The sequence below is a fragment of the Onychomys torridus genome, chromosome 3, assembly GCF_903995425.1.
Source record: "Onychomys torridus chromosome 3, mOncTor1.1, whole genome shotgun sequence".
NCBI classification, from domain to species: Eukaryota; Metazoa; Chordata; class Mammalia; order Rodentia; family Cricetidae; genus Onychomys; species Onychomys torridus.
In genome coordinates this window covers 72,083,030-72,097,190 of record NC_050445.1, presented here as the reverse complement: position 1 = coordinate 72,097,190, position 14,161 = coordinate 72,083,030, and positions in this window count along the sequence as shown.

The window sequence follows — 14,161 nt, the reverse complement described above, 5'->3', positions numbered from 1 at the left end:
CAGAGAATAATCACTGCCACAGTGAATATTTCAAAGACTAAACTGAAGACCCTTGGAAGATGATGGAAAAGAGCAGGGAGCCATGTCGAGAGCAACAATTGAAAAGATGTCGTAAACACCAACTCTATTTCTATCTCAGTCCTCTCCACTCTTCCTGCTGTGCTGGTCACCATCCCACAGCTTCCGTTCATGTCACGGCAAGTAAGCTAACTCAGAAAAGAAGGATTCATCGTCTCCATGCTGTAGCTGCTCTAAAAACAACTGGCCCCGCCCATGGCTGTGGTGTAGAAGTCTAGTCTGGATCATTTTCTCAGTACCTTCCAATGTCTGCTCAAAATAAACACCTCTGGAAAAATTTACTATAGTCATCACATGTGAGTTGTTTCCCTCTCTCTGAACTCAAATATCCTTTCCAAGTGAGAGCAGAGAAGATCCAATCATTGTGCTGCACAGGATTCCAGTGACTTCTCTGACAGTTCAGATAAACTGTTAAATGTGTGTTTACTGTAAGCATGCATGAAGCAGTACATTACAGGGGAAACTACTTGAATCAGTTATTCTACCTGTAAACAAAGTGTGCCTGGGAAAATTTTTATCTTATTCCTAGAAAAATGCCATGGCTTAGACGGGAAATTAATGGAGATATCATCCTAACTTTGTTTGGCTGTCTCTGCACCTGTGTGGCCAAGAATGTCTGTTCTTGTAGCACATGAATTTGAATCAAGCAAAAACTTGAGAACAAGTTGAGTCTACTGTTCTTAGTCATCAACACCTTTGAAAGACCAATGCCATTGGCTGAAGTGACTGTTTATAGACAGACAGGCAGACAGGAAGGAAAACAGTGGTAGTCTTAAAAATTCCTATGAACTCTGGCCAAGGAAGTAGGTAGGCTAACTGAAGTCCTTTGCCTCTCCCTCCGTTTCTCAAAGTCCAATTCCTAAATCTCATGCTCAGCTCTGTAGCAGACAATGTGCTGAGGCCTCGATTTCCTTGCCTGCCCTATTTCCAGTGGATCACACAATCTTCCCATCCAAAGTTGCCTCCCTAGATTCACTGCTTTACCTCTGCAGGTACTCCGTGTGAACCCACAGGCCACTCTGGCTGGAGAGGCAGGTAAGCTAACTGAAGATCTTCACATCTGCCTACATCCTCTAAATCCAATTGCTACTTCTCATCCCCAGCTCCGTAGCAGACCACCTGCTGCAGCCTCTCCTTACTCTCTGCCCCAATTCCCAAGGAACAAAGCAGATCATGATGTAATACCCTGCTTTATCCCTCCTGTGGATCCACTCAACCACCCCCCTCCTAGCCTGCCACTATTCCTAAGTGCCAATTCCCCAAACTCAAAACACATTTTAACTGGGACCCCCAGTGGTCACAAAATCCCTGAAAAATTTCTCATCAGAAAACATACAACCATCAGACACTACTAAGAACCCGAGAGAACAACAAAACCAAGGAACAAAACACCCACCTAACAAACATTAGACCAGCTCTCAGCACGAAGAATTACTATCTTCCCAACCTGAGATGCCTAAATGCCAGAGCAAAAACAAAATCAATAACAGCCACAGTAATATGTTTCCACTGCTACAGCTGGCCCTGAGTATTGCAAGATAGCACAAGAAAATGACCTTAAAACAGCTTTTGTGAATATGGTAGAGACCCTTAAAAGAAAATGAATAAATCCCTTACTGAATACACAAACAAATTTTTGGAAAGAAATCAATAAAACACTTCAAGACCTGAAAGTGGAAATAGAAAGCCAAACAAACAACAAAACACAAACTGAGAGAAATCTGGAAACAAAAAAATTTAGAAACTTAAAAAGGAACATCAGAGGCAAGCCTCACCAACCCACTATGAAAGAAGGAAATTGCAGGCATGGAAGACATGATAGAAGAAATGGAGACCTTGAGCAAAGAAAATGTTAAAAGTGAAAATATCCTGCTACAAAACACCCATGAACTCTGGGACACTATGAAAAGACCAAATCTAAGAATGATACAAATAGAGGAAAGAGAAGAAACCCAGGTCAAAGGTCATTTCCAAAGAAAAAAATTATTCAAGATCCAAATTAACAAAATTAGAATGAAAAGGGGGTTATAACAACAGATAGAAAGGAAATCCTAAGAATTGTAAGGATATACTTAAAAAAGCTATCTTCCACCAAATAGGAAAACCTAAAAGAAATGGATAATTCTTGATATATTCCACTTACTGAAGTTAAATCAAGATCAACAAAACAGACTATAAAGTCAATGAAACAGAAGAAGTAATTAAAGACTCCCAGTCCCCCTCCCTCAAAAGAAGCCCAGGGCCAGATGGTTTCAACAAAGTAGGTCGATACAAAATTAACCCACAAAAATTATCATATCAACTATTTTCATTAAAGCTTATTTATAATAGCCAAAAACTGGGGACAACCTAGATATCCTTAAGCTCAAGAATGGGGAAAGAAATCTCATGGTACATTTACACAATGGAGTATTATTCAACTGTTAAAAAAATGACATCATTAAATTTGCAGGCAAATGGATGCAACTAGAAAAAAAATCATCCTGGATGAGGTAACTCAAACTCAGAAAGACAAATATGGTATGTACTCACTTATAAGTAGATATTAGCTGTTAAGTAAGTGATAATCAATATACAATCCACAGATCCACAGAGGTGAGGTAAAGAAGAGGGCTGGGGTGGTACATGCATCTACCTGGGAAGGGGAAATAGAATAGATTTTTGGGGACAGGTAAGGATGGGAGAAGAAAGGATCAGGTGTGGGAATTAAAGAGTGCAGGGAGAGCCGGCTGGAGTTGGGTGGCATTTTGGAGGTTGTGTAGAAGCCTAGTGTAGTGGAAACTTCTGGAAATCTATGAGGGTGTTCCTAGTGAAGCCTCCCAGTAATGGAGCATACTTGAGTTTAAGGCTTCCAGTGGTGGGACTGGGCTGCATTTGGTTGAGTTTATTGTCCAGGGGGTTTATGGAGATTACTGAACAACCTAGGCTGATGGTAGGAGAGATTTATTCTCTGAAAACTGACAGCAGAGGTCCCATTGCCAAAGACAATATCCACATAACTCATCGTACATAGATAGGGTGAGCTGGTGTCTGCTTAGAGCCTTTGTTCCAAAATTCTAGTCTCTTTGGCATGGGAAGGTACTTTATGGGTTATACAAAGAAAAACCAGGATGCCAACCTAACCACCAAACCCTCAACCTACAATCAGCCTTGCTTGTAAGATGTGCTGGGGCAATGGGAGCACAGAACTTGTGGGAGTGACTAACCAAGGTGTGGGTTAACTTGTGACCCAAGCTACAAGATGGAGCTCATGCTCTATATACTGCCTGGATGGCCAAGAACTAGAGATTGTTCATCCCAGAGACCTAGGGTGGAAATAATACAAATGGAAAAACAATAAATGAAATGATTCCTACTGGTGTTCCGCTATACTCATAGATCAATCCTTGTCTAGTAGTCCTCAGAGAGCCTTCCTCCAGCAGATGTGGATGCAGAGTCCCACAGCCAGACATTATGTGGAAAGAAAGTCTAAATTGGAGATCTTTATTCAGTCCCTCTCCTAGGAGTTTGGGAACCCTGCAAAAAGGGTAAAGAAAGATTGTAGGAGTCAGAGGATTTGAAGGACACCAGGAGAACATGGCCCACTAAATCAACCATGCAGGGCACATATCCATTCACAGAGACTGAAACATCAAGCAGGGTGCCTGCAAGGACCTGTAGTAGGTCTTTTGCATGTATGTTAAGGCTGTTAGCTTGGTGTTCTTTGTGGGACTGCTAACAGATGAAGTAGGTATGTCTCTGACTCTCTTGGATGCTCTGGGAACTCTTTTTGTCCTATTAGATTGCCTTGTCCAGGCTCTACATGAAAGGATCTTATTGTCTACCTTGTCTTATTGTACCTTATTTTGGCATGGTTTGTTGTTGTCTCTTGGAGGTCTGTTCTTTTTGAAGAGGAACTGGAGGAGTGGGTAGATCTGGGGATAAAGAGATGTGGGCAGAAGCTGTGAGAAGCTGGGTGGGGCTGTAGTCAGTTGAGAGGTATTGTATGTGAGAAGAATCTATTTTCATGAGAAGTAAATAAAAATAAGCAAATATAACAACAACAGAACAACAATTAGACTGAGGGAGAAATCAGGGAAATAATACCTTTCATAGTAGCCTCAAATAATATAAAATACCATAGGGAAACTCTAACCAAGCAAGTGAAAGACTTCTAGGATTAAAATTTTAGAGGATTGAAGAAAGAAGATGAAGATGATATCAGAAGATGGAAAGATGCCCCATGTTCATTGATTGGTAGGATTAATATAGTAACAATGGCCATCATAACAAAAAGAAATCTAGAGATTCAATGCAATACCCATCAAAATTCCAGCACGAATCTTCTGAGATCTTGAAAAGACAATTATCAGTTTCAATCCAAGATAGTTGAACCTATCCTGAACAAGAAAAGAACTATTGTAGTTATCACTATTCCCAATTTTAAGTTGTACTACAATGTTATAGTAATAAAAACAGCATGGCATTGGCATGTAAACAGACAGGTTGAGCAATGGAATCAGTTGAAGAGACAGACATATCAAGAGACCTACAGACATCTGATTTTTTGATAAAGAATCCAGAAATACACAATGTAAAAAAGAAAAAATAAGAGAGCTTCTTCAGTAAATACTGAACGTCAAACTGAATTTCTTCATGTAGAAGAATGCATATAGATTCATATTTATCACCTGCACAAAACTCAAATCCAAGTGGATCAAAGACCTCAACAAAAAATGAGATACAATGAACCTAGTAGAAGAGAAACTGGGGTATAGCCTTGAACACATTGGCTCAGAAACAGGTTTTCTGAACTGTGCACCATTAGCACCAGCACTAAGATCAATGGTTAATAAATGGGACTTCATGAAACTGAGAGATTAATACATAGCAAAGGACATTGTCATAAGGACAAAGTGCCAGCCTACAGAATGGGAAAAGATATTTATCAAATACTTATTGATAGAAGGCTAGTATACAAAATATATAAAGAATTCAAGAAGCCATTTATGAATAAAACAACCCACTATAAAAATGAGTTACAGATCTACACAGAGAATTCACAATATAGGAGACTCAAGTGACTGAGAAACACTTAAAAAAGTGTTCAACACCCTTAGCCATCAGAGAAATGCAAATCAGAACTACTTTGAGATTTCATCTTACACTTGTCAGAATGGCTAAGATCAATAACCCAAGTGACAGCTCATACTGGCAAAGTTGTGGAGTAAGGGGAACACTCACTCATTGCTGTTGGAAGTACAAACTTGTACAGCCACTATGTAAATCAGTATGGTGGTTTCTCAGGAAGATGCAAATCAATTGACCTCAAGATCCAGCTATGCCAGTCTCGTGCATATCCCAAAGGACACTTTAACCTACCACAGAGACACTTGCTCAACCATGTTTATTTCTGCTCTATTTATAATAGCCAGAAATTGGGATTGATATAGATGGTTCTCAACAGAAGACTGGATAAAGAAAACAAGGTACATTTACACAATTGAGCATTAATTAGCTGTTAAAAATGAAATCCTGAAATTTTCAGGTAACTAGAAAAAAATCATCTTGACGTATCCCAGACCCAGAAAGATAACTCTGGTATGTCATCATTTATACTTGGATATTAGCTTTTAAGTTGATATCCAAGCTACAATCTGTAGAAACACAGAGGTTAGGTATAGAGTAATGATGTGGGTGGGGAGGGCATATTGATCTCATTTTGAAGGAATATAGAATAGATAATTATAGATAGAGGGGGAGGCTGGAATGTGAGGATCAAGTGGGGAGTGGGAGAGAAGAGGGAGATGAGGAAGGGAATATGGGGAGAGACAGCTAAAATTAAGGGCATTTGAAGGGTAGTATGGAAACTTAATACCACAGAAACTTTTTCAATATTGTCAAATAATGGGAAAGACAGGGTCCCAGCTGGCAAGTGGTCATCTCTTGTCACCAAATGAAACTTCTATTATTGGAATTAGGTTACATTTAATTGAGTTGCTGATGGAAGGTTTCCCATGGGAATTCCCAAAGAACTCAGCCTGTTTTAAAGACTACAGATTGCTCTTTACAAACTGACAACAAGGCTCTATTTCTGAAGACTATACCTTTACAATTCATTGAGCATGGAGATGTTGAGCCTTTGCCTACATTGACACTTAATCCACATGTTCTGGTGTCTTTGGTACAGGAAGATCCTCTACAGTCTACCAAAAGAGGAAAGTAAATACCAACCCTGCCACCTATGATCTACAGTGGTATCCTACCTGTAATTTAAGCTAGTCCAAGTGGGGCACAAAGCTTGTGGGAGTAACCAACCAACAACTGATTTGACTGAAGGCCCACCTCCCAAGATGGAACTTACAACAGACACTAATTGTGTGACCAAGGGCCCAAGACAAGATAGCCCTAAGATTCAGGAGAAATTCAAATACTTCTGTTCTAGAAATAAATAAATAGATAGATAGATAGATAGATAGATAGATAGATAAACTAATTAACTAGTTAATCAATTAATAGATCAGTAAAATGACTCCTAATGAGATTTATGTACCTTGTTCAGTCACCATTAGAGAAGCTTCCTCCTACACATGATGGGAACAAATATAGAGACTCACAGCCAGAATTATGCAGAAAGTGAGAGATCTTAGAACACTCAGTCCTATATAGGAAGTCTCCATTCAATCCCTCCCTTCAGTTCTCAGGAAACCCTGTAGAAAAGCTATCCTTTGTGTATATATTATGGTTTTCAGTTTGTGTTTTTATGGGACTTCTGAGTGTGTGGATGAGTTGGGTCTCTGTTTCTTGTGCCTTCTCTTGGGCTTTTTGCCTTCTGTTTCTTTTGTCCAATTCTAATGTGTTAGTTTTAGTTTTATCTTATTTTATTATATTATTATCCCCTGGAAGCCTTCTTCTTTTCTAATGAGTGATGGAAAGAGAGAGGATTTGGTTGGGAGAGGAGGCGGGGAAGAAGTGGGAGGAGGAGAGGAAGGGAAACTGTAATCAGTATATATTATATGAGAAAAATAAAAACTCTTATGAATAATTTTGTCATTGTTGATAAACCAAGGAATAGCTAGAACTAGGTATAACTTCAACAAGTTTCAAAAAATGCAGTGCTAAATATCAGCATACATCTGACACATTTTATTACTTTAAATTTTGCATTTTTACAATTAAGACTACTGTCAATAGATCACTCGGGGGAAAGCTGATGAAATGTGGTGGTTTCAAAATCTTGTGTATAACCTGAAGCTGGAGCAGGTGAGGTTAAAACCATCCAAGGAATCATGGAGAAATGGGACTTATATAACAGTCTATAAAGTTTTAAACATCCTCATATGATTCAAGATGTGACCTAGGTTCTTTCTCGAAGTGACTATCTTAAAATTGTGTCTTTTAAAAAATGAGATTATTTAAGTTTGTAACCGAAAGAAAGAAGAAAAAGGAGAGGAAAGAGAGCACAGGCAGAGGTGAAGAAACACCTCTGGACACTGTCCACACACTGGAACAGCACTTTGCTTGGGTAGTGATGGTTGTTATTATGAACATTATTAACTGTTTAATTTTCCACTACTATTCCAAGTATGGTTATGGAGTTCACCATTACTAAAGATACTAAACCCTACAAAAATTTGATAGAAATCTTTCTATTTTGCTAAACTTCTCTAATTGGTTAGAAAATAAGAAGCTATTGAAACTATGTTCAAGTAAAATGAAATTTTTACATGAGTTTTCATTTTCATTCATGTCAATATTCAAGAGAAAATTAAAGTGACCCTATTACTGAAGAAAACAGGAGAGAAATCTCTTACATGCCTACTAGCAGCTGTTAACCAAATCTCAAACTTATCATCACAAAAAATAGAAAAATAATTATCAAATACCATAATTGTCTTAATTTATATTTACTCTTATTTTTTGAGAGCAATTAGTCCTTGGTCATTGATGGAATTGAATTTTTTCATTTATTGTATAGGTGATTAAAAAAGGTTTTGTTTTTTTATATTGAATTCTGTCATTCTATAAAGGGACTTTAAAACAAAAAATTATATGTGTTAATATCAAACATCTAATTATAAATTAAAATTATAAAGAAAATCATAAAGTAAAGTTCAAATGGAAAAAATCTGTAATGAATAAAAACAATGCTAATATTTTAGATAACTTTTAATTTGGTTCATATTTTAAATTCATAGGACTAAATAAACAAATTAACCTATAAAGACTGAGCACCTTCACCAAATCCTGCCTGTCTTACCCCAAAACACCTTTCAGTAGGACTTGGGTCAGCTGTGCAAATCAATATCCTAATATGAAGAAAATTAGTGAGAGCTCAAATCCTCTGGGGAATGTGGTCCCTCGAGCACTGGCTGTTCTTTCATAGGACCTGCCTTGAACTCTCAGAGTTCACTTCTAGCACTCACAACAAGATGTGTATAATTGCCTGTAAGTCCAGTTCTAGGTCATCTGACATACTCTGCTAGACTTCAGGGTCACAGGCATGTGCACAATAACATACACATATGTAGGAACTCACTCATACACATAAAATAAAAGTGTATGAATCTTTTAAAACTTCCATTTCAGTGATCCAATTAAAGTAGCTCATTTAAATTGGCATTTGTTTTTACTTTGTAAATTTTCTACCTGGTATATAGGATCATGTCAGAATTACTTTTTTCTCTACAATCCAACAATTTCTACGTGTACCTCTGTGACAGTAGTTCTACATGCAGTTTTATTCACTTTTTTTTCTATGACACATGGACTAAGGAATGCCAGTTAGTACTCAATCACAGATAACACAATGGCAGATAAATAAAAACATGTAAGAACCCGCTTGTCAATGCTGTCAGGTTTTGTATACAGCAGTTCTCCAGAAAAGGGCAAAGGAGTAAGGCAGAGCCAGCTAAGTTATCAAAACAGCACTGGAATTTGTCTATTCAGTTTATTTTAACTTGAGAATTGAATTCATAACAAAAAGGTTTAAAATTAATTGACAATGTTGTATTTCATAATTTCTAAAATTATAGCCCCACAACCTGCACATATTATGCAAGCAGTAAGTATTTGTTGTTTTGATTTGAATGATTTTGAGTGAAAAAGCCCACGTTAATTCCATATAAATAAAAATGAGTTCTGTTTTAGAAATGAATACTCTTCTTCCTTTCAGCTAAGAGGCCTTGTGGAGAGCTTAGGGTATCACATCTGCTCAGTAATGTGCACTTTGTGCCAGTTTGCTCCTTCTCTGCTTTTCCTATCTTAGAACTTCTACATGTCCATTCCCAGGAGGGAATGCTTTGCTCTGATTGGCAGGGAGATGTGGAAGGAGGATTTACAGCCCATGGCCACAACTGATTGTATCCTCTGAAATTGTGGTTATGAAATTGGAAGCTACCTTCATGAGGCAGAAAGCCTCAAGGTAATTGCCATGTGCTTCAAGCCTTCCTGCTTTTTGGAAAACAGAAATAAACAGTTCATTTTCCTAAGCACTTACTGCATTTACCAATGCTGTGCATGGGGTATATTTTGCCAGTTGACATTACTTTAGTAAGTTATTATTATATGGTCAACACCTGCCCCATAAATATAGAATAGAGAAGCTATATTATATTTGTGTTTGGTGAAATGAAGTGTTACCCAAACTATGATGTGGTAAAGACCTTTTGTGTTCTCTGTATTTATGGATGCTACATACCACTTAACATATACCAAATTTGGGAAGCAAACAAGTTTGACTCAAGGTTCAACTTTATATGATCTCTGTGACCGGAGATGGGTCATTCAGCTTTTAATGTATAGTTTCAAATAAACTGGAATTCTAAATATGTTTACATTTTTCATGTTTCTTGCTAACTAGCTAAATATACATATTGAATAAAAGGCAAATTCTGGTATTAAATCAATGTTTACTCTTTATAGCACAAGAAACTATCAGAAGTTCACTTCAAATTAGAAAGTATTTAAAGAAATATGGTTGGAAAGGTCTGAACTTTCTATTTCTCTAAAGCAGCATGCTGTAATGGTGAAACAGGCAGGAATCCAGAGCTGCCTGAATTTGTGTTTCTGTTATTCAGTGAAGCCGGCTGTTTCATATTTGATTCACTTCAGCCCCCTGAACTCAACTCCTTTATTTGAAAACATAAACTGTGTGATGTCAGATTGTCTATAGTGCTCCCAGGTAATATATGAGAAAAGCCGAAAAGCCAAACATGGTATTTGGTATATATATATGTGTGTGTGTGTGTGTGTGTGTGTGTGTGTGTGTGTGTGTGTGTATCCATACATACATATGTATATTTATACATATCATATATTTATATATACATGCAGATTGCAGTTATTTTTTTCAGTAAAACATAATAATTTTAATACAATAGTTACTGATCTTTGATCTTTTGAGATTTTGGAAAAGAAATCCTCATCATGATTAATAGCAAAGCCATCAACAAATAACTGCTGTGTCCACCTGAAGCAAGATTGTGTGGTTCATGAAATGTAAGATAAATACAGCACCATAGCTTTATCCCTCAAATAACTTGTCACTGGTATTGAAGAAGAATTTGACCAAGATTGTTTGGAAAAAAATACATAATGAAATGGGGTATCAAATCTATTTAATTAGCCAAGTGGTGGTGACACATGACTTTAATTTTAGCACTGAGGAGATTAAGGCAGGCAGATCTCTATGAGTTCTCTTCCAGCCTAGTCTACAGAGAAAGTTCCAGCGCAGCCAGGGCTACACAGGGAGACCCTGTCTCAAAACAAACAAATAAATAAACAAAAAACCTTTTAAATTAAATTAACAGCATTTTACTCATTTTTTCAGTGAAGACTTTGAAGCTATAGAAATAAATTATAAATAACTACACACACACACACACACACACACATATATATGATAAAGGGAATATAGGTATTCTAATATTTATTCTTTGCTGCCATATTTCAAAGAAGTCAAACCAATCTAGTGTTCAATAATTAGAGAGATGCCAAAGGCTCTGTTTTCCTTAGCATAAAGGGAATAAAGTCATTGGATGGAAGCATGGTGAACACTTGTCCAGTGGAGGAATCTGAGCTCTATGAATGAGCAGACAACACAGCATATCACCCTTTAAAGAACCCACTTTGCAATGAGAAATATGGACAGTTTTGTGGTGGTATTGTGTTCCCAAAAATATTGTGCACTCTAATAAACTTTTCTGGGATCAGGAAACAGAACAGCCACAATATTAAACATAGAGGTTTGACAATGGTACCACATGTCTTTAATCCTAGCATTCCAGAGGCAGAGATCCACCTGGATTTCTGTGAGTTCAAGGCCACACTGGAAATAGCCAAACATATTGACTCACACCTTTAATCCCAGGAAGTAATGGCAGGAGGCAGAAAGGTATTTAAGGTAGGAGGACACAGAACTATAAACTGGTTAAGCTTTTAGCCTTTTGAGCAGCACAGTTCAGCTGAGATCCCTTTGGAAGAGGACACAGAAGCTTCCAGTCTGAGGAAACAGGATCAGCTGAGGAACTGTCAAGGTGAGGTGGCTGTGGCTTGTTCTGCTTCTCGGATCTTCCAGCATTCACCCCAATACCTGGCTCCAGGTTTGTTTTTATTAATAAGACCTGTTAAGATTCATGCATTCATACTACACAGGTTACTCTGCCTGTGAATTCAATATTCATTAAACACCTGTTTCTTTCATTTAAGAGTATTATGTGCCATTGTAGACTTTGCTATAAAGGATATCTTAGTCCACAAATACTAGCACACTTGTGCAAATATGTCTAGAGCCAATTATCCTGGAAGTAGAACAACCGATCCTCTGCAAACAAAAATCTTTACAATTTTAAGTTACCTTTATTGTAAAAATTTGGAAATGAAAGTCACCACTCATCAAATATTATTCAGACCCAAATTACTGTATACATACATATATCTATATGTATAGATAGATAGAACAGTACATTGTTTTTGAGAACCTATACTTTACACCTCTTTAGTGAAATTCTTTTATGAATTTGTTAACAAGGAAAACTATAACTATCTTGTCTTCAACTCCCTCAGAGACCCAAGAAGGAAATAATATTTACTGAGAAAGCAGGAAGTACAAACAAGCAACCTCTAAAATATGTGAGAAATGACAGAAACAACTGGCTGTCTGGACAGTCACCCAAGGTTCCTCTGCAACATTGGAATATCCATCTTCAGCCTATAGGCTTAGCATATCTGACAGACTTTTCTGTGAAGCAGGATATTCTGAAGGGCCTTCCAACCTTGTCTTAGCAAGGTACAACAGTCCTTTCTTTTGTGTCCTGCTTGTGCATTTTGGATAGCATACTGTCAGCAGTTGAGGAAAGGACATTTTCATGCACAGTGGCTAACTTTTGTGCCACAAGAAAATAAATTCCATATGGAGTTTCTTCAATGTCCATCATCTTCTCTGAAATAGATTGATACTACCAGGAGCATACATGTCTCATTGTCATAGAAAATGAATCTATGTTATTAAAATATCTCAAATGCCATATTCTGTAGATCTCTGAAGTGTTTGAAGATGACCTGGTTATCTAAAATATATTTCTGTTTGATCTTGAAAACATACCTAATATGACTACATGTTTGGTTGTAAATATTAACTTGCATTTCTTTATATGCTAATTAGTTGGTGATAGCAACATTCAAGAACTAGAAAGTTGCATTACATTGTTAATGAACTGTATCGGTACAATACCTTGAACACAAATAAAAATGTATGTACAGTATGTTCTAACAAAAATAATCTCAAATTTATATCAGTATACAAAATTTGTATACAATACAGAAAAATCCATTCTAATGTAAAATATTTAAAACTAGTAGTTGCTTTTTAAAAGTAGATTCAATAATTTACATTTTTACCTTATTATATCTATATTCTTCCTATATCTTCTCAAAGTACATTCAATAATCTACCTTTTATCCTATTATTTCTTTAATATATTTCTATATTATATTGCCCTCTCTTCTTTTAAAGTTTTGTTTTATTTTCTAACGTTGTTCTATCATCCAGAGCAGATTTTTTTTTTAACAATAGGCACTAGGTTCTTTAATAGGCACTAGGTTCACAACAATAGGAAAGGACTGAACAGAATTTGACATAAGAGCCTGCAAGAACTCCATCAGGGCATTTGCTGATGGCCAAAGCAAGGGATTACCTTGTCTGTCCCTTCTTGATCCACATTCATTATTCCAATGTCTGCCTTCGCCACACCTTTTGCATAATACAGAAGGGAGGGGCATTCTATTGGGATTATTCCTAGGAAAAACATTGTTTCTAGGAAAGCCCTGTTTATAATTCCTTTTTAGGTGACCTTGTTTACCACAATTGAAACATTTGACATCACTATTTTTCTTTAAATTTATGGAAATCACCTCTCCTATCCAAGCATCAACATGGTCATGACAGTCAATATTCATTGTATCTCGGGTCCATTCCTCCAAAGATGCTGATATTGCCTTTAATGGCCTAATTAGTCTTTTCCAGTGTGAATTAGCATTTTCAAAAACCAGAGATTCAATTATTATTTGCCAAGCTTCTGAATTTGATACCACTCTGTTTACTACTGACATCAATCTCCATGAAAAATCAGAGGTTTCTTTTGGACCCTGTAAAATACCTTCAGTAAATGACTCAATTTTCTTTCCTACTTCTTCAATTCTGTCCTGAGCATTCAAGGCTGCCATTTGGCATAAAGCTAGAATGTGGTCATCATATAAAGAAAATAAATTGATCTTGGCAAATTTCAGTACCTCTAGTACTGCTTCATTGTTCAATGGTCTTAGCCTCATCTTTCCACCAGGTCCTCCATTGTAATTGGGGAGCAGCCTCTAAGAGTGCTGTAACCAAATCTTTCCAGTCTTGAGAGATAATTCTATTACAAGTTGGCCATGAATTTAACATCTGCTTCACAAAAGATGAGTGGATGCCATATGAGACTATTGCTTCTTTGAATCTCCTCAAATCTAACATTTGCACAGGAGTCCAGTCAGCTCTTACATAGCCTTAAGGATATCTATCACTAGATGGTTCCTGTAAGACTACTGGCTGCTTGAAAGTCTTAGG